At 43.5% G+C, this 22,330-nt stretch overlaps 1 protein-coding gene across 1 annotated transcript in view; it reads right to left on the minus strand.

Moving 5' to 3' along the window:
• Positions 1-18,683, minus strand: part of CngA (Cyclic nucleotide-gated ion channel subunit A) — a 59,319-nt gene extending 40,636 nt beyond the window's left edge. The window contains exon 1 of the mRNA XM_075688915.1: positions 18,552-18,683. The gene's annotated coding sequence lies outside the window, so the exon portion shown is untranslated. The remainder of the gene's footprint in view (positions 1-18,551) is intronic.
• Positions 18,684-22,330: the final 3,647 nt, after the last annotated feature.

Genomic DNA, 22,330 nt, shown 5'->3' on the forward strand with positions numbered 1-22,330 from the left:
TTGGATAGCGAGCGGCTCCACATAGTCAACACTATGTGCACCATTTTAAATCAGTTTCTGTTGACATTGGATTTAAGGTATGCGGAGAAAACATTGCCATTGGATATACTAGTTAGGTCTCTGTACATTTCAACGCAAGTGTCTCAAAGGTGTCTCAAAGTGCGGCGCACAATCGTAATGTTAGGAAATAGGGATGAGACGGTCTGTTTTGTTGTTATTGTTGCCTCAAAACCTGGTCTGTTTATTCCGCCGATTTAGTAATCTTCCTCTTCTTCTGTGCCCCCCCCCCTCTTCCATGGCTGTTTTCCTTATCTTCACGGAGGTTCCGCTTGTCTTAACCCAGACACTCCACACAGAAGTAATAGATTATTAGTATGAATGAAACCAGGGTGCGGGTTAGCAACCTCGAAAGTAAATCTCATAAAGCCACAGACATCAAGCGGCAGGTGTTGGTGTGAAATTTTTGCCGGACACACGCACCCAACAGCCACAGAACCCACGTTTCGTTTATTACGCTTCTCTTCTCCGGCGCGCCGAAAAAACGACGCACTGTGCTGCATACTTTGTCACAACCTCGATAACAAATTTTTCGACCAATAAATAGTACGTCGACACAGCATATTGAAGATGTCGACCCTCTGTCACAATAGAAAATGATGTCACTGACTGCGCAATAAAAGAAAGAAATAATGAAACGACAATTTGTTTTTTGTTTTTTTTTTTGTTTTTTTGCAGCACATGAGCGCGGCAGCGTGGAAGTGACACACAACGCTTGAGCAATCCTGCGCCGTCCCTCGAACGATTAGCGTCTGCTCAAAGAACTGTTGGCCAGCACGCTACACAGACGGGCCACAAAATAGGGGCAGTTCAGCAGAGTCTACAAATACGGGCGGAACTGCTCTCGTCAGAAACGCCATTGTTGCGCTAAGTACACGCTCAGCGCAACATTTTGGAAAAGACACAGCTGAATAAAGAAGCCATGCGAACTGTTATTCAACTGAGAGGATTTTTTTTTGTAAATTGCATTATTTTAGCGAACATTGTGAGCGAAATCAACTTTATTCATACTATCGGCGCCACATGCAGTCGTTTTCGTAACATACTCTTAATGATTCAGAGTTTTAGTGCAAGTACGAAGCCAGTGACTGAGATAGAAAAGTTTCCTTTTACGCTCCGATTATTTTGCATGCTTCCCTTACAACTACTATGGAAACTGTGCAAACGCAGTATAAGCTCTCCACCATTCCCGTACGACAAATACTGGATAAACCGCGAAATTGAAAAAAAAAAATACCACACACACACACAGAAAGTGGGGAACACTGTACACATGACGCAGGACATCGCTTAGAGCTCGTCGACTTATCCTCCTCTTTTTCATTATTCCTTCAATAACCACGCTGTGTCTGGAGTATCTGATCATAAGTATCTCGGTTTCATTGTTACGCATATGTGAGGGTCTAATGACGTTGATTACATTTGCAACAAAGCACTAAAAAAATAAGTTACTCACGTCGTACACTATCCAACTCTCCAAAAGATATTAAGCTACTAATATATAAATCGCTAATCCATCCTGTTGTTGAATTCACATCTTTCCTTTGCAACGCAGTGTTAGACTAACAGGCCAGAAGCAATTCAGTAAAAAAAAAGCTGTAAGATTTACATGTCACCGTTATGATCGTGACTTTTCACCCTCTTCTGCACTTCGTTCCTTGAATTAAACGTATCTCCATTCATGTCACCGCACGGCATCATTAGATTTTTTGCACATCATCGTCAATTGTTCTGTTAGAATTTCAAAAATAACTATACTTACATCGCGCCACAGTCATCGACGAGACGACACCCCAACTTAAGCTTGATGCCCTACTTTGCACGCACTAATATGTTTAAATTCAGCTTTTTCCCTCGTTCCATAGAAGACTGGAATTCCTTACCTGGGTCTGTTCGCTCATGCCCATAACAAAGTTTTGTATTTGCCATCCAAGATTTATGGTGTTAGCTCATGAGCTTCCTCGTTTTATTGTATCTTGCGGTGTATAGTTTCCCTGTGTTAATCCACTACTGCTATAACACTTATTGCGCTGCAGCATGTACAAATAATATAAATAAACAAAGTAATGCTACATTTTCTGGGCTCCCGGCGGACGTTTGAGGTTTACTGTGAGGAAACGCGCGTCTCAAGATGATGTAATTGATTTTTTTTTCACCGTAGCGCATCGTAGCGGGCGTAGCGCATCGAGGGGCCTGGCGCTAATGTAGAATTTCTGATTCGGTCCTATGCAGAAGTTTCGAGTGTATAACTGTTTTCCAGTTTTACAACTATATGCAAGCCACACAAACGGCAATTCTTAGTGTGCGTTTTCTGTATAGTTTGTTCATTTCGTAGTTAGGCGACACTACAGAGGAATATAAAATTAAGCTACATAAAAAATTACATTTGTAGAATCACAGAGGTTTAGCGTTTACAATGATTAGAAGCCCCGGTACATCAGAAGTTTAATTAAGCAAATTAAAAAGGACAAATCATATTGCACCATATTGAAATTCACGCAACAAATCACTTTCGCGATTTTTATTTTGTTTTAGTAGCGTTATCAAATTGCGCGAGTCTAGGTAATTGATAAACAAAAAAGTGAAATCAGGCACACATCAGTCTGAAATTAACGAAAATTCGACGCGGCACCTCCTGTGGCTTTTCTTAAAAGAAAAGAGGAAAATACCGTGGCAGTACTTTGGAATATATGACTTCATCCTGATGCCAACAGCACTGCGACTTTGGGTGCGAAATAAGGAAGTGCAGGAATGTTCGTTTTTCAGTAAGTCAACTTATCCTTCATTAGGAAGACACACTAATGCCCTGAACCGCTCCATATCAGTGTATACGACTGAGGCGACTTATTTTTTTCGTCTATTTGGTGAAATTTATGCGTCTCGTTGGAAGACGATTAGCTCTGTTGTGAACGGCTACCACCACGCGACGCTGATGAGAATACACAGTCTAAGAGAAGTCTGATCAATTATTTTACTTGCGCCATTCGATACAGTGGCTAAATCAAAGCGATAGTTTCACGGAGGCTTCAAGTCACTGATAGAAATCCTATTGGTCCTACTGAGCGGCTTTGATATTGTGTTTGCAGTGCCACAGCTGACCGCCAGAGCTGCGTCGTTACTGAACCTAGCCCTGATTATTGTGCTTCTTGTAAAAACTTAATAGGAGATATTTCATTTGAAATTTGCTAAATATCGAAAGCTAAATATTATACCCCATCTAGGGTTATGCTGGGTCACAACCATGATTGCAATCATCCTCATTACCATTAGCCCACAGAGTGGCGGAAGTTGCGAGTGCGTCATCCAGCCACGGCGGTAGTGCAATTTTTGTTTCACGAGATATAGAGTGAAAATGCAGACCAGATATATACCTCCGCATGCCTGACTGCGAAATAGTATGGATTTAAATAAATCATTGCGGTGAAAAAAGTACTGCATTTGGCTGCATCTACCAATCACCGATTTCTAGTGCAAACATGGTTTGCTGCGCCCTAGACGAAATTTTGCACACTGTTCCGAATGAAAACAAAACCGTAGTTATCATGAGAGACGTAAATATCAATCTTCTGGATGAGGACCGTGCCTACATCAGAGAATACATTACCATCTGTCATGGATACGGTACTGAGTCTGAGTTCCAACTTCCCATTAGATGCATCTCTAACTGGGGTACTCTCATCGATCATGCATTGACAAATCTGCTTTATCGCCCTCAGGTTTTATCTCACGAAGCAACATAACCAGCCACTTTCCTCCAATTGTGCTCCGTTTTCCACGTCTTCGTCAAGCCTGCGAAACTATGTGCACAAAATCCATGTTTCACAAAGAACACTTCATAGAGCTAGCCACCAGTTCAGATTGGTCGTGCGTTACATCATCAAATGATGTTGAAGCTTGTTATAATGAGTTATCTGGCATAATTAAACCTTGTATATCGTCAGCAACAACAGTAGTTAAGTGCCGTAAACATTTTGCTTCACCTTCAAACCTTTGGCTCACACCAGGATTGCTGAAGAGCATGCGCAAGAAAGTCTGTATCGTAAACGTAAATACTGACCACTTAACCAATTTCTTCAGCTACAGTACAAAAAGTTTTGCTACTTACTGGCATACCTACTTAAAGAAAGCGAAGAGAACTTACCATGAACATGTAATAAATCAAACCGGGAACGATTGCCGAAAGCAATGGCAGCTACATAATGCGTTTCTGAATAAGAACCCTATTTGGAGTGAAACAACGAAAATTAAAGAAAAAGACTGTGTACCCAAAATTCTAAAGATATTGCAGGCGCGCTCAGCAACTCTTTTGCTACTGTGCCTGATATCTCCGGCGGTAATGACACTCCCATGTCGGATTTGTCACAACAATCATTTTATCTTTTCCCAACTACACCTAGTTAAGTTGGCGCAACGATTATGGATCTTAAAAATTGTTGTCCTGGTTTAAATCTCATATGCTCTTATCACATCATGGAAATTGTTGACAGCATATGTGAAGCTTTCAATCATGTTGACAATTTAATTTTTAAAACTGCCGTTTTCCCCAGTGACATGAAAAGATAAAAATAATTCCTGTGTTTAAAGAAGAGACGTCACCTTATTAGCAAATTGCAGGCACATATCAATCTTGCCGTGTTTTAATAAAGCAGTAGAAAAACTAATAGAACAGTGCCACTCTAACTACTTGGACAAGTTCCAACTATTAACACCAAGACAGTTTGGTTTTCGTTCTGGATATTCTATTAATCTAGCTTCAATCATGCTCACTGACAAGGTCAAAGCGGAAATTGATCAGGCAGATTTGTAGGATCTGTCTTTAATCATTACTCAAAAGCATTCGATTCCCTTAATTGCAACGCTCCGGTTACTAAACCTCGCGCATATGGCATAATAGGTCCCTCCTCAGAGCTACTACGAAGTTATTTACACGAAAGACGGCAACAGCTTTACATTTCAGGAGTATTGTCTGACACAAAAATAATTAACACTGGCATTCCACAGGGGCCCCTACTGGGTTCCCTCTTATTTCTTATATTCATTAATGATTTCTCAAGCCGTCTAACTTCTACAGGATGTCTTCTGTAGGTGGACGACACCACTGTTCGCACTTCCCATAACGGCTAACTGAGCGTTTAAACGATTAACCAAATAATATCAGTAGTTGGTGTAAAAAAAAATTGCTTATTAACCCTCAGGAAACAAGGTTTATGGTTTTTAGTTCACACAATAAACCTCGACCTATCCTTCGGCACCCATTCTCGACTATCGGCACCTATTCTGTAACTGTAATGGTCCACCGGTAATCTACTTTACATGACCTGTCCATCTCCATTTTTTTCCCTCTCAATGTCAACTAGAATATCGGCTACCTCCGCCTGCTCTCTATACCCAACCTCTCACTTCCTGTGTCTTAACGGTGCGTCTATCATTTTTTCGTTCCCTCGCTGGTATAAACTTCAATAATTAGGTTCAACACGACAAACATGTAGACGTTCAGAACCTATATACTCCGGCATGCTAGTTGCTCACGTGGCCTGCACAAAACGCACAACCGAGGTCGGTCATCGTACCCGTGGCGAGAAGGTGGGCTACACCACCTGGCTAATTGCCTTGCCGGTAACTCAGTCTCTGCGATTGCGAAAACAGGGATCGCTAATTGCAGTACCACTCATCGATCATGCGAGTCCAACGCGTTCGTTCACGGGTGCGGGCGAGAACCGTTTAGTCCAGCTGCTGCGCATTCTCCACTGCATACTCGGTATCTACGCAAATGTTTACATTTAGCACTCGTCTGTGTAATTTTTACTAATGAACTCGCATACGTGTTTGCGCAAAGCACACGCTTTGCATCCGCACCAAGTTCTCGAAGAGCATTTCCGTGCCGAATTCCTTCCCCTGTGGACAGTAGCATGTAAGGCATTATAAACACACCGTAATAACTATCTACTTTTTATTAAAAAGCATTTCCTCTCTCTCACTCACACACGCACATCGAACAAGTTGGGCTGCTACCTTCTTTGACATATACCTTTTTTCTTGTTCACTCTAGTTCTTAGACCTGAACATCTTTCTTATCTAAACAAAACAGCCTTTTCCTCCCACTCCATTACGTATGACTGCATTTAGAAAAGATTAGGGCCAATTTCTTGGAGAAAAGCCATGAGCAGCTCAGGTGGGGTATTTGCTTTTCATAGTATTAGTTTACCTGGCGGTTACTAGTTTGACCTGTGAGCATTAGTTAAAACGTCGCGTTGCCTTTTCGTGACTAACTTCGATCGGTTTAGTTTACCCATCATGGGCTGGTGGAGCTTCATACACAGCAGGCTGATCTGATATTTTATAATGCCTCATCAATAAACTTTAAGACACCAATATGAATTTATAGATCTCGGTGTGCCTAAGCTTTTGAGAGCCGTTAAATATATTGCGAAATTAAAGTGCAAATACTTTCTTTCGTGACATGTTACGCTTCTCTGTTTGCCATTTGTTTTCTCTCTCTCTCTCTCTCTCTCTCTCTCTCTTTTGATCTTGAATTATATCTGACGCTTTGTAATTTTGTTGTTACTGCTTTAATCGCCGAGTCTACCGCTCAAGATGTCGTTCCATTATCCATTCACACATCATATTACTTTATGTAAAGCGGGCTTTCTCTCAAAACTAGTCATGCTGCCGCGAAGGCAGCTTTAGGTTTCAGAGAGAGTAAACAGAAATAACGTTAAAAGGCGACGTGGCTTTTAAACAGACACTACAACGTGTCTTGATTCACTGAGTGCAATTTCTTTAGCTCAATGACCTAAGTATTTTTCACTATGGCGTAATGTAGTGAGCAAGAAATGAAGAGTGGAACCTAAAGTAGGCATATAGGAAAATCCCTTGCAAAAATTTTGCATCTCAAGAATAAAACAGAATAAAATAAAGAATAAATAAAACAGGAAAAATAAAACAGAAGAAGGGAGAGAGCATGGTGTGGGCAATCATAGCACAGAATCACGTGCAACGCAATGAACACCAATTAAAACTAAAGATGTTTGCGCATCACTGGCAAAATACACATTCTTTTCAACTAAAAACCATTCAAGACATCCATAGAAAAACGTCAGTAATGAGCAAAGACAGCGAAGAACGTTCAGCAATGATAAACGCGACATTTCGCAACTGAGCAATTTTTGTGATCGAGAAAATTAATGCGGTACCGTGGAAGCGTTCTCACGTATTGCTGCCAATAGAGTGCGAACATTGAGAGTATATATCTGAACTACAACCCAAGTCGTTTCGCAGCCTTTCAAAGTCACAACGACTCGCTGGCACTCCGCGATGGGAGCCCCCAGGCAAACACGGACGCAGAGAGATCCGACGAAACCCTCTAGGCTTTCGCTACAGCGTGACAAACGACATCTGTGAATGGCTAGCGCCCAGGCGAGATTAAAGCTGGCACAGAACCGGCCGCAGTGTTTCCGATACTTCGTGCTCGCAGCCGGCCGCGGCCGCCTATCACCTCCGCCTTGAAGGCTCAGCATCGTCAGTTACGCAGCCGCCGGTAGGTTGAAGTTGCTCTTTCCTCGTGGACGTTCATCCAAGGGAACAACAGACAGGCGAGCCACATCCACTCGATCTCAGCCCGAACAATGCACAACAAGAGCGAGATGCGGGAGAGCCTGCCGGGCAAGAACGAAGGGACGCATTCGGGAAGCCTTTCGTTCGTAAGTGCCCTTTGCCATTGGCTGGCCTCTTTGGCTAATAGTGCGTCCAGCATCGGGATTGGTGGGATGCTCTGACGAACAACTCTGGCGTAAGTGCTTTTTGTGAATACGGGCCCAGTAGTTCTCGCGGACAGTGGCTAGCGCGTTAGTGAGCCAGTGGCCATAGAGAATGCGAGAGAGAAAGAGAGGGGCTGAAAGTGACGCGTAAATTTTATCACTCTGAGGAACACCTGCCATCTCTTGGACCTTCGCTGAGTGCTGTTCGTGAAGAACAAGAAAAAAAAGATGAACTCGAGCTTTGATGCCCCGTCCTTTCGCACTGTTTTAGACTCCAAGAAAGAGGGAGACAGGAACGTTGTCTTGGTGGCGTGACAAAAGCAAGTCTGACTTGCTCTGACCACCACAGCACCACAAAATTGACTGTAACTCGGTTATAACTTAATGCACAGCCATACGAAGAAATATAAATAATGCAGGGATACATAAAGACGCCACCTGGACCGTTTACTTGAGGTAGCGAGCTTGTGCGGCTATCCACACCCATCGTTGCACCTTTGGCTGTAACGGAGATGCTTATAAATATCTTATTTCAAATCTCCAAACTAAAACTTGAAATTCTGATGAAGACAAAGCGTTTGCACTTCCAGAAAACACAATGCAAGGCTATTACGAAGCATAGAGATGAATAGAGTCCTAGCGAAACCACTCTTTTATTTTAATCCTGATTTAGAGCGGAAAATTTTCATTCGTAAGTGAGAACGCGGCTTTCATTAGACCTTTACTTTAGTTTTATTTTGATTTAAACCTTAAAGCAGCATGTCGTTTACGTTTTATGCCATGTCCAGCAAAGCTTTTCTACGTTTTAATGCATGTTTTTCTTATGCATATTATGAAGTCATTTCTTCACGTGGAGTTATCAATTTCTCATTGATTAAATACTCAAAAATGGGAGCTCTTACGATGTCAGTCGCATGTTTTTTTTTTTCTTTAGTATTCCAATTATACTTTATCATATTTGTGAGTGGTTTCTGAGCGAAACTTTCTGGTTTGCATTTTCAGAGTCCGCGTTTCGATATTCATTAAATCTCAGCAAACCATTGCCTTCATCAGCATTCAAACAAAATCGCTCAATCACTTGCCGGTCTTCACCCTGTGCTGCTTTTACATTGTTTTTCTTTCAGCAACTGTTGAATTCTGCATCTATCAAACCGCTCTTTGCGCAGCATTTACTGATGCACCTTGCGTAATGTAAACGAGCTTACCGATTCCACGTATCCCTTCTTCCTCCCTGTGCGCTGTGTTTTCACACAACCCAGAGCGCGACAGAACCAACCGCTGTGCGTTAAAAAAAAATATCCTAATAAAATTCTTACAGTTTACCGTAGTAAGTATCCTTCCTTTTATTATGTATTTGCTTGAGTACAGGTGCGCACATACTGTGCCTCTCCCCCACCTCTGCCCACCCCCCCATTTCCTTACAAATAAACCAAACTGGTTCCTTTAGTTTTCTTTCTTTTTTCTCAAGCAAACAAGTAACGTCGCCTGCGCGACATGCATTAGTCAACGTCTCGGTTTACCGTTCTCGTAGAAATATAAAGCGGTATTCCAGGAACTCGCCTTCCTCCTACGCTTTATTGCGCAAAACTCTCGTGGAGCCTGCTGTACGCTCCGGAAAATGAAAGTCTAATAACATGCGCGAAAAAATAATAATATTGACAGCAGCAAGCAGTTTCTGATGAAACCGAGTCTGCGACCGGATGTGATGAATCGCCCCTCCGAGCGTATGCAGAAAGATAGCGTACACGAATATGCTAGGCCCGAGAGAAGGGAAGCAAAAGAAAAGTATAAAATTTCTAAGCAACCAAAAGATGTGTTCACAGCCATATAATGCATCTAGGGACGCCCACAACTCTTCAGTGGCGCGGCGACAGCATTGGCAAACGCGGTGGCCTTACCACAAATTCCCTTGGGCACGAATGCAGCAACTCCCCCCTGCATAACACGAGCAACCGCGCAATAAAGCAAGATGCTGGGCGTTCTACGTCACTCAGCCTGTGCTAATGTCATCACCCAGCGGAAGCAAAACAGAGAGAATAACGTTTCTTGTGAGGCCAAAAGTCAAACTCCGCCATCATCGACATTACTGCATTGCACTGCCTCAGTTCGCGAGTGCCCACGATTAATCAAATAATTGCAGGTTTCTTAAGGAACTCGAAGGTTCAAGTACTGCAGTGAAATCCGTGCTTTATGAGAAGGCGCAACCAGTAAAGGACAAGAGTAGAAGGAACATATGCGCGTGTACACGCATTGCGTCCTGCAGTGTTGGTTTCTTTTTTGCGTTTATTTCGGATAACTTTCATCAGTCATAGCCCCTTAGCCGATACAGAAGTCATCAATCGAATAGCAGAAAGTTACTGTCATGCAACCTGTTAACCTGGCAGGGGTGATAAGGTTGAAAAGGAAGAGAGGAAAGTTAGCAGCAGCAGCAGCAGCAGCAGCAGCAGTAGTAGTAGTAGTAGTAGTAGTAGTAGTAGTAGTAGTCGTAGTAGCAGTAGTAGTAGTAGTAGTAGTAGTAGTAGTAGTAGTAGTAGTTATGGTGCTGATGTCATCAATAATGATATCGCCATTCTTTTTGAAACGAGTTGGTGCAACAGGCCTCTGAGTGTACAACCATTCAGAGTGTGCAACCATTCTGCTGTATCGTGTTCTTTGAATAAGCAGCAAAAGAACTGAAAGTTGGTCGCGTTGGCAGTGGTTCGTACTGTGGGTTGGAAAATACAAGGTCCGGAGGGTATGAAAACACCAGCGGTAGGGATTTTGTCCCTCCCTGTATTCCTTCCTTATCACTCGTTCTTTTCTTGCGCAACACAAGTATGACATTTCCATATATATATAAACGAGAAGAAAGGGGGTTAACTGAGGGGCCCGATTTTTATTAGTCATATCATGAGAAGCCAACAAACACTGACACCAAGGACAACATAGGGGAAATTACTTGTGCTGAATAAATGAAATAAAGAAACGATGAATTAGTGGAAATTAAAGTGGATGAAAAAACAACTTGCCGCAGGTGGGAACCGAATCCACAACCTTTTCATCCACTTTAATTTCCACTAATTTATCGTTTCATTATTTCATCTATTCAGCCCAAGTAATTTCCCATATGTTGTCCTTGGTGTCAGCGTCTGTTGGCTGCTCATGATATATATATATATATATATATATATATATATATATATATATATATATATATATATATATATATATATATATATATATTAAGCTACATTATTCAAGGTAGTAAGTTTGCTTGATCGCAAGTTTTTTTTTCCTTCTTCTTTTTCTTCTGTGCGCCACCTATCGTCGAGCCGTCTATTACTAGTTTAAATTGGGGTGTGCGAATATTCGTAACTTCCGAATAACGAATCGAACATTCTTAAGTTTGATTAGGTCTTCGAATCACATAGTCGCTATTCATAAATGCGAACACGTTTGGAATAATTCTCCCATACTTTAGATTGCAAACTTAGAGCGATTAAACACAACATTGAAGCAAAAGTGCGATAACTTTCATCCTGGCGGCCATAAAGGTAAATCACGAGGTGTAACGTATGGTGGAGTACGTTATGCCTTGTTCAGAGAGCCCAAACTTTCTGGCTACATATTTAACATTTATCGAGGAATCCTGAACGTGCGACAAACAGCAGATTTGTTCAGCAAGCTTTATTTGTTCTTTAATAAAACAACGCTTCATAATGTTCAGTGCGATGACAGAAGCTCGCTAACGTTCTGAATATATTCGGATGAGAACATCGTTTTATATTATGTTGATAACATCTGTTCATTATTTCAAAACTATTCAGAAAGTATTTAAAACGTGATTCGATTCGATTCACTTCAGGCACTATTAAATTTTTACTAGATTCGGTCTCAACAATAAATATTCGCAAACCCCACTAGTCTTTTATACGCCAGCGCCTTTCACACTTTATATATATATATATATATATATATATATATATATATATATATATATATATATATATATATATATATATATATATATATATATATATATTATTCATTCGTTCATTCATTCATTTATCCAAAGTTCTTTGTACAGGGTGAATTATCTGGTCAATCTAAGCACGCAGCACAATATCTTATTGCTATCTCAATTATATGGACACTCCAGGTGCATTTTTGCCATCGTTATCGCCGTCGTCTTCGCCGTCGCCGTGATGTTCTGTAAAAAGTCCAAGGGCGATAACACCGTCGCCGCGCGCCGTATGCTGTATGTGCGAGTGAAGGCGTGCCAGGGGGAGCCGACGATCACGGCTCAACGTCGCGCGCGCAACGGAGGAAAGCGGGGAGGAAGTGGGCCTTTTTCAGTCGCGCGCATGGAACCGGGCGAACGGAGGGAATGCGGGGGGCGTTGTATTTCGGCAGCAACTGCGTATGGCGCGATCGCACGCGGCCGCGTCGGCTTTGTCTTGAAAGCCATCTGCTTTGGAGGCACAGTCTAGGTGGGCCGACGGCTCGTAGCTTTGCGTGTGCTTTTTCTCGCCGCTCAATTTGCGTTGAAGCGATAGACAGCACGAAAGTCACTTCGCTCGATGCTGCTGCCGCGCTTCCTCACGCCAGCGTTCTGACAGCGAGTGTCCGCAGTCATAGAGTGGGATGTCTTCTTGTTTGTCTGTGCACGCTGACTGCATGCTTGTTAAATTAGTCAGTGGAATGTTTACAAGCTTATACGGTCCGACAAAGTATTCTCATTACTTCATATGGCTGTATACTATTTTTTTATCGCAATCGTTGCTTCGCTTTTCGGATAAAATGTCTGAATATATTTGCGTGGAATATGACAGCGCCTTAGGCGTTGACCTATTGTAAAGCGATCTTTGTATTTCATCTCAGTATTTATGGCAGAAGAACTGATAACATCTGTCCCTCCATCACTCCGTCAGTCCGTCCGTCTGCTGGTGCTGAAATTCTGACTGGCCTCGATAACGCTAACGGTCACGGAGGAACTCATGACATGGGAGAGTGATGAAGACACTCACATAAAACAAACTTTTTGAGACCTTGATTTGATATACAACGGAGTGGGAAAAGGAAACATTTGAACAAATATTTCACGTCAGAGGTCCATCACGGGATTATATACCAATAAATATATCACCGGTCTGACCACAAACCACCTTAGAAGGGCTTGGCAAAAAAGATTTTGCAGGTCTTGTACAGCACATAGAACAATATGACATCCCGCTGACAAGTTAAAGTAGAAAAGCGATAGTTCTGAAAGAGCAATCTCGGTCTGTTTCCGTGAGTCGCCCTTTCGCCACCACTCTCTTTCTGTCTAAAACTACATTGATCAAACAGCCCTCCTGCGACTGATAGACTAATTATGTTATAGGATTTGTGCTCCAAAATTGGGGATGCAGATTATACAAAGGGACTTGACACACAAGTAGAACAACACAAGAGGCTAGGTCGCAGAGGTATCGTCCGCTATAGACACGGCCACGCAGTGCGCTTCATACTAGAAATTATTGCAAACCAAAAATGAAAAAAAAAATCGATGCTTATATCTGTGTGTGTGTGTTTTCTGTGCGTGTATGTGTGCCTTTCAGTCTCTTTTGTAACCCACGCATGACTCTACCAGCCATTCTAATGTGAGTCACGTTTCATTCCCCTTTCCCCAAAAATTCGCTCCCTCATGGAAAGTACTACAGCTCGGGCTTCCAGAACAGATTCGCCGTCAGACTGCCAAGAAAAGATATAAATAAATCTCGAAGAAGTGGAGGTGCGCTGAGAGAATGCGAAGAAACGATAAAGAAAGAATACTTCGGTTCCGTTCGCAGCCGGCTGATATTGAACAGAATGAGCACCTGTGCACTACCGTTCTGCTTCGCGCACCGCTGAGGGGAATGCTTTGGTCTGGGTCTTGTATTGGCATCGTGCGAGATCGCAGCAACACCTACCGATGTGACAAGTAACGGGACCTGCCTGGTCCTGCGAAAGCAAATGGAAGGCCTTTTGAAGGAGTTTCACTTTGATGACAAGGTGAATGATTGTGACGTAAAGTACTGAAATGACAGATTAATGAACAAACGAAGTGAAAACGCAAGCACGGAGGGCTCGGACCGAAGCACGCAAATAAAAAACGCTGTTTCTTGAGAGAAGATGCACATGCATTTTGTTCAAGGTAAAATGACAGCTGCAGATATCGCTTGTCATAAATTGTTTGCTGGCGTATTGGAAGAGCAATTAATCATCCGCTGTGTTAATAATGCGCTGCTATTTCTGCCTACAGAAAGCTAGTTCACTGAGGAACTGAAGAGCTGTACGTAAGGAAATGCGTGTTCTAAAACTAAAGATCATTAACTTGCGCATACTCCTACCGTATGATCAATGTGTGACTCAATTCACGCCCCATCATAATTAATGAGCGCATTCTACGTGGTCCGCAACTTGTGTGATCCTTAAAAGTTGATCAGAAAAACATTTACGCCTCCAAAAACCTACACCGCTGTATATTGGGGGATAAAAGGTCGTCGACGTTAGGACCAGCTGATCCCTAGGGGCCCGTTGGAAGCGCCAGGAGCGTCGCTTCTCACATATACCTTATGTTATAAAATATGGCCATGCGCATGACAAAATAGTTCACCAGGATGTATACAGCACACTACAAATTCACGCAAGTGTTTTTTCTCGAAGTGTAAGCATCGCTGCGACGTGATCATTTCTTTCTTCCACGACAGGTAGTTGTCACGACACACGGGTTCATATTTCAAGTTCTGTAGTCGGATCTTGTCTGTAATGGGAAATGAAATAAGGTTAAGTGAAATGCAAACCCGCTCGACAGTTAAGGTGAAGGACCTCCGCGCGCCCAGTATCCCAATTCGGAAGGTCCTGCCGTGGCATTCGGAACGCTACCAGCCACGTAGGCTCTCATGGTCACATCTCTCTAGAGGCTTTGTGCGTTGCACGCGCCACAAACGATGCTTCTACGTGGATAGAAACCATCCGCCTCAGCCACATGGAGCATAGCACAGGGAACGCCTTCCAAAAAGGAAACTTGCTTTTGGTCTATCTGGCGGGCTTTGATACCGAGACAGAGTGATAGCAAAACATGCACGCACATCGGACACAAGCACACAAACAAATCTATTCGGCTCTGTGTGTCCGGCGCGCATGTGATGTCGCAGTGCCCGATTTTACCATGGCATCTCGGTCAGCGTCTGGCGCAGCGCGGACTGATGCATGGGGTGCCAGTAGCTAGGCACCGCGTGATTCTCGTGTTGCTGCCAGTGATCCCTCAGGTATATCCTCCCGCTAAATTAAAGCGAAGCCTTCCAGGTGAACTCTCCCAGATTTTCCTGACGGTAGCTGCTGCTTCTGCTGTAATGCCAAATAGCTAGCACAAACTACAGCACTCATGTAACCAATCGGCTTATGTAGCCCCTTCTGTACTGCCCCTATACAGAGGTGCGGGCGGCCGGCTCTATTCTCCACGGCATTAAACAGTGAAACAAGCAACTGTACCTAAATATCCTCACTGCAACCAGTATGCCCCTTCAAGTGTATTTGTTTCTTCTTTAAAGCGAGGATTTAAATATTTCCCTTTATTCCTGAGGCTTGGCGCGTCCGCTCAATCGGCTTCTTGCCTAACAAGATGTGCTGATCCTGTATGTACTGAAATAGTAAGCCAGGCTGATCTCCGAGATAGCGTAATGAAAAGTAGGTCGATCCCGGAGGCAGGGTAATTCACGGGATGCATGCATCACGTGGGTCGCGTGGTTGGCGTATCCGCGTTTTGTCGATTTCGCCGGGCAGACACGTGATCGCTATGCTGCAATACACGTTGCGGAAGAGACGTATAGCATTTACGTATCTTCTTCGAGGCAGCATCACTCCACGCGGATACCAATGTCTGCGCCGAATCTGCATAATGTTGTTTAAAGCGAATCAATCTTTACTTACTTCCTGGGTCTCGCGTGGCATTACATTTGTTTCCCAATTTAAACCGGCATAAATTTATCTCTGAGTAAATGCGTTCCAGCAAGAGTGCCCACATTTTAAGCTGTTCTTAAGCAGCCTAAGGGCATGCTAAAGAGAACAATCGAGAACAAAACTTTACGAAAAGAATTTCAGCCGTGCACTGTAACGCCTACTGAGCGAGCACTTTGCGCTTGCTGCTCGAGACGTCCAAGGAGCTTATGCATGAGAAGTCGCGGTGACGAGCGCAAACGAGTACTCACTGCTTCCAATTGACAATCGAGACTCGCTTTCTGCAACGTAAAGTAAGAGCTCGTTTTTTTTTTCTTGCCTTGAAGTGAAAAAAAAAGTTCGTCATTCTTATGCCTCGCTTGTTGGGCACGACGGGCGATAGATGTCAGACGCCTGCGCCTTCGCTTTCGGACGGCCGCATTAGGTACTCATGCATTCACAATCAGGGCTGAAGTCATGCGGAACCAGTCACAATGTGACGTAGTTAAGAAAAAGAAGAGCGCGGTTGAAAGCCTAACAGCAAAACCAGAAAAATAGAGAACAAGAGAGAAAGGCAGTCACACTAAAGAGGTAACACCTTCTATACTTAGCTTGGAAAATGTGGAAAGCTTTGTTTCTTTTTTCTTTGTAATGTCAAAATGCTAAAGCAGCATTCGCGTAATGTTCTGCGTGGCCTACGCAACTTATGATTTCTTTTAGGAGCTGCGCGGAATCTCACTCAGCACATATTTGTTTTTCCTGTTTTCTCCAAATCTTTTTTTTTCCACGAATTCAAGGCCATCTCCACAACGCATTCAGAAGGGAGTTGTCGTGGAAAAGCACCACTTTCGTCATCAAACTGTCATTGTCTAGAAGCTCTGATGGCCTAAAGTAACATTCATAATAAATTAAAGAGGGAAAGAACAAATGATTCTGAAGTGCATTGAAATCGTTTGGTGCCAGCACTTTGCGGCAGACGGATGAATTGGAACACTATTTCAGAGGTAGTTACTATCCCTATGGACACTTAGTTAAATAATGTTAAATTGTGTGAGCGCTTCGAAACTGATGCACATTTGAAAATGTATAGCGTCAATACAGTTCATTCACCCACCGTCACTTCAAGGCAAACTGCACGAGCGTTTATATCTTACAATTCTTTTTTCGAAATTTTTTCGATGCTTGCAAGATGTTACAGGTCTAACTTGGAGCTCTCGCAGGGCTTTAGCCTTGAGCGAGCGGTTAGATTCGCCGCGCCGAAAAACAAAGTTAAAATTGACTTTGTATAGAATGCCATTTTGGACACAAAGCGCGCGCCGAGATAAATATTTCGGCGCGTGAAAATAACGAAAAAAAAAACGAAAGGCTAAGCCTGTCACATGTTCTTTTTCTTTTTTACGTAGTGCCATTCGTCTGTCAATGTCGGTGAAACTCATTAGGTTCGCGAAGAGGCTGACGCGAAAGCTCAGGGGCAAGCGCGTGTTCATCAACAGGTTCTATCGAGCACAACACAAATAGTTGCACTGTATAACTTACCGCGGTGACAGATCGTAAAGTGGGTCAGGACACACTGTCACTTATAAGTGGCAGCATATTAATGACCCTCCCAGTGCGGAGCAGTTCTGCTGGGCGTCGTTGCCTGATAACACGCGATAGGGTGCCAAAGTTCAAAGTTCTCGACGGCGATCAGTAATGAAGTGTCGAGAAAGTGAGAGAGAGAGAGAGAGAGAGAGAGAGAGAGAGAGAGAGAGAGATGTACAGAAAGGCAAGGAGGTTAACCAGAGGTAGTCCCGGTTGGCTTCCTATATATATATATATATATATATATATATAATACATGGGAAAACGATGGAGATCCTGTGACATTATTCAAAATGTTAGAATTGTGGTCCGAAATTATCGTGGTTTCCACGTCGTTGTTGCGTCTGATGTCATAATTTTTACTACGCATACTGAACGTGGGTGGCTAGACGCTATGTAAGGAGCCTCTTCCTCAATGACCACGTCACCTACCGGTGTTATAATTGAAGAAATGTGCTTTGTGTTGTGCTCTATTATAAATAACCTAATATTGAATCAGAAAAGGTCGTTCACTTGCATGAAAAATTTTGTATACAAGCCGGTAGATCTATATTTGATGGAGCGCTACGGGTAGTTGCATATTCATTCGTCTGAAAGGTTTCGTGATATTTCAGCTATATAAAAAAATATCAGACATAACATTTATTTGTATCACAACATACCACCCCAATTGTGCAATAATCTTGCTCTTAGGTTGTTTTTTCTCGTATCAATCGTTTCTCTTGCCTATGGCATCTAATCTAGCTTTTTCTTCTATCATTTCTCGTTATGAAACCAGAGGCAGCTCCCAAACATTGTTCTTAGTGCTACGTGCACGTTTTCACCAGTCTTATAATTTGTTTCACTCAAAATGTGCCTTGCGAGGACCAGTATGAATTGGAGCTTGTACGGCGACGAAAGTTATCGCGCGTTATCGCGCGTAGACGTCGGTTATCACTCTTCATAATCTTAATATAAGTGTCATTACGCGCGCATAAAGTACGCAGAAGGAAATATTTCAGTCCTGATCGCCCTTGCTCACAAATGCTCAGCGTGCTTCCTCCGAAATATACTTTCCTGCGTTCACTCAAGCCAACTAGAAGAACAACTCACTGGAAAATCGAGCGTCCCACTATGCCATAGTACGATTTCAGCAACTCCGAAAAAAAAATGCACCAGTTACTATTCTAGCGCAGGATGGCTCATGAAAGTGAGTCCAGCAAATAGTAAAGGAGCGTCTACCTTTCGCAGTAAGCCGTCATCCGCTGGAAACCCGTCGGTTGCTGAAAGCAGCACGGTTATAATCCGGCAGAGATGGTCCTAAGAACACTTCACTCCAGGCGCTCGGCTCACCGAGTTGGTGTTCTCAGCGGAACAAGACCAAGGCACGAGGCGCTGTTTGGGCCAAAAGAGAAAGAAAATATATAAAGTATGTTAGCAACTACACAAGAAAGAAGAGGAAGCCAGTGCATGTTCTCTAGCCGGAGGGTCTTAAACAAGCGAACTACGTCACAAAGAAGCAGTGTGTGAGAAACTGCGAGTCTTTTCTGACGTCAGAGAGAGAGAGAACTATGAGAGAGGAGGCCAAGCGGGCACGACTATTCGGCTGCGTAGATCGCTAAGCTCAGCTCTCTTGACTTGCAGTGTTGAGGAGTGCTTAGATGATTGGTATGGCTCTCGCATTGTCTATTTTCCTTTCCAGGAAGAAAAGGAAACTATGCTGGAGTGTCTACACGGTGGAGGATGGGAGATAAACTGGATCAGGAGAGAGGGAGTTGATTTCTGCAACGTTTCAAGTGGTGGCGCACTGAAGAACAAACCAGCGTGCGTTTTCCTAAGGCAGAACTTCCTCAATTTCGTGCATAGAAGCAGGCACTTGCTAAAATCTGGACATACAGCGATGCAACTCAGATCTATATTTCGCAGCTTATAGAGGACATTCTGCAGCGGAAATGTTTTGGATATGTTGCCTCAAGCAGGAGCGAGTACTTCCCGGCGGTAAATGCAGTGAAAGTAAAGTGCTTCAAGTGAAAGAAAGATTAAATTGCGCAATGCCAACAACAACAAGAACAACAACAACAAACCAAGATTAGTCATGACACACTCTGTACATAACTACTTTTCATTCAGTTGAATCCATTTTACGAGTCGAATTGGCTTTGGCATGTATTATGGATCTGCAATGACAGGAGTAAAGGATTGAGGAGTTATTCAGTGTAAGCCGCCAAGGAATGTTGCATTTTTTTTTCTCCCTTGGGTTGCCAAGCGGCATAACGTCATAATGGAGTTAAATATAAACATGCAGGCCCGGTTTTATACAGACTTCTTGAATTTTGTCACACTCATGTTTTGAACACACGGAATGCTCTCTGCTGACCATTCCGTCCCGGAGTCACTGCAGGTGCGCCATGACGTACGGCAGTCATAAGCACGGCAGTGTTGGCAAGAAGTTGGAATTTACAGCTAACTACTAATCAAAATCACACTGACTCTGTCGAAAGAAGTCTGCTGGGAATTCCTCTACGTGTGACAGCAAAACTCATCGCTGCGTCCACAGCCACAGTTACAACGCAAAAATTGTGCTTTTGGCAAACAGGACACGTCCGCAAAGACTTACTGAACATTCCTAATGCAAATGTTAAAGGCGGCTGACCTCTGCGACCAACCTAATGCATGGAGAACGCGGCTGTGTGCGCGCGCATCAGATTTTTTTACCCTTTCCTCTTTTTTCCCTCCTCGCCCTTTCCCAGCGCAGGGTAGCAAAGCAGGTGAGACCTTATCCTCGCACTCAAATACTATCCTCGTTTCATTCTCGACCTGTTATTCATTTAATTGGTTCCGGTGAGCGCCCTCACAAGCGCTTTCCAGACCGACGCAATTTCTCAATGAGGTGACGAGCCCAATCCGCCTGACACTTTGTCGGATTAGCTTCGAGCATCTGGGCTTAATTGACGTGCGCTCTAAGCACGGCGAAACGAGCGCCGTTGAAACCCACTTTCATTGAAAAACGCCCACCGTTGTGGCGACCTCGCCCTCGGCAACTGAACGCCGTAGACCCTGAGCGAGCATGGTGGGTAGCATGCACTGCGGTGCGCACGCCATTTTCGTGCCTCGTTGCTCAGAAAGGATTTCATCTCCACACAGGCTGCTGCTTTTTTTGCTGCTGATTCTGCTTAAAGCGTACCGTTTAAGCTTCGTCTGGGTTGGGCCTGCGACAGCCGCTCCAACAGCACAACTCGCGAACTTCGGTAAACAGGATTAACATTTGTAAATAATGCCGCTGAGCGCACTCTTCCTCGTCATCCCGTCATAATTTGGGAGCTTAAACTGCGCAGAAAAAAGGAGCAAGAACTCGAGCGAGCTTGCAACAATCCGTACTTTCTCGTTGAAGCTGAGGCCGCTTACGCTGATGCTTCCCACGCCGCAAAGGAGCGTTGAGGCACCTCTTGCCGAGTTCCGGGGCGCCTCTCGCCGGCTGCCGTGAAAATTGTTGCCTGTGGCACGGAGTGCTCGGAAAGGCCAGCGATCGGAAATAGCCTGGCTTTTGCTGGAATAGCCTCGAAACCTTGGCTGTTTGTTCTCTCGAGTGTCTTTCTTCTGGATCACGGCTAGCCCCTGTACCCAGGTTTGCGCAGAGCGTACGCGGCGCAACGCGTACAGGCCAGATGCATAAGCAATATATTTTACTGAGAATGCGCCATATTACATGCATACGGTACATGGCAAATCTTCGTAGGTGTCCTTGTCGAGGCTTTATAATGCTGAGCTCATGATTTACCGAGTTCAGGCGAAATTGAGTCATCACACCCGAACATATAGTGCCTATACTGGAAACCCGCTCATCCTGGAAAGCGGTGTATCTTTAAACGGGCGCCGGAAGTGCCACGAAAGATTAATCTCCCCGTAGTCACTGGACTGTTTGTCGATGGGTTGTGTACAGTGTCCGTCGTTTAGCCAACGGGCGTGATTTATGACACATGGGCAAGATAATTCCAAAGTGTCGGGGAAGCCAGAATACCCGCCCACGTGAAATGTCAGTCGGCTTTGCGTGACCAGCCTGTCTAGCGATCGCAGAGTCATTACGGGGCGTCTTTGGGAGTTATGCGTAAGGCTTCTGTCTTTGTAATAAACTTTCTTTTTCCTTCAGAATTTGCCCTATATGGGGGCGACAGCAAAAGAAAAAATATGTTTGCAATATGGACACAGGGCAAGATATGAGCACGTATGGCGCTTGAGTCGCACATGATTAAAGAATGTGAATAGAACCATTATTATTATTATTATTATTATTATTATTATTATTATTATTATTATTATTATTATTATTATTATTATTATTATTATTATTATTATTATTATTATTATTATTATTATTTCCTGAGCTGTAAGAGCTCAGGAAACCAACGACCTTGGAGTGTACTTCGATAGCTCTCTGAGTTTCTCGCCCCACGCTCAACAGACGAAGCAGCGAGCACTTCGAACGCTCGGCACAGTATGTGGTGTTGCGAGAGACTTAAACGACCTGGGTCATTTGTAACTTTACATATGAGCGTATGCCTTCCAGTTCTTGAGTACGCCTCGGTGGTTCTGGGAAGAGGGGGAGGAAGTAGGCACTTGTAAGTCAAATTGTGAGCTTCTCGAAAAGTGAAAAAAGAAGTTCACATCTATACCTAAATGTCGATTTTGTCAAAAGCTTTCCATCTTCATAGAGCTAGCACAGACACCTACGTTACCTACCCTCACCTGTAGACGCAACAAATTGGCTGTTCTTTTTCTTCACAAATTAATGCACGGAAAAATTTGCAGCTCGCACTTGTTTTCTAATGTGCGCTTTTGCATTCCGCAGAAAGGCTCAAGGAAACAGCGCTCCTTCCATCCTTCAGATTTTGGTGACCCTCTATCTATAGTGCAGGCGACATTTAACGCCTATTCAGAGTGCCTGGATATCTTCGTCCCTAATTTTAATATTTTCCTGAAAGGAGTTGCCGAAGAATTTCAATAACTGAACAAGAACTCTCGTA

The sequence above is a fragment of the Dermacentor variabilis genome, chromosome 4 (genome assembly GCF_050947875.1).
Source record: "Dermacentor variabilis isolate Ectoservices chromosome 4, ASM5094787v1, whole genome shotgun sequence".
Classification (NCBI taxonomy): Eukaryota; Metazoa; Arthropoda; class Arachnida; order Ixodida; family Ixodidae; genus Dermacentor; species Dermacentor variabilis.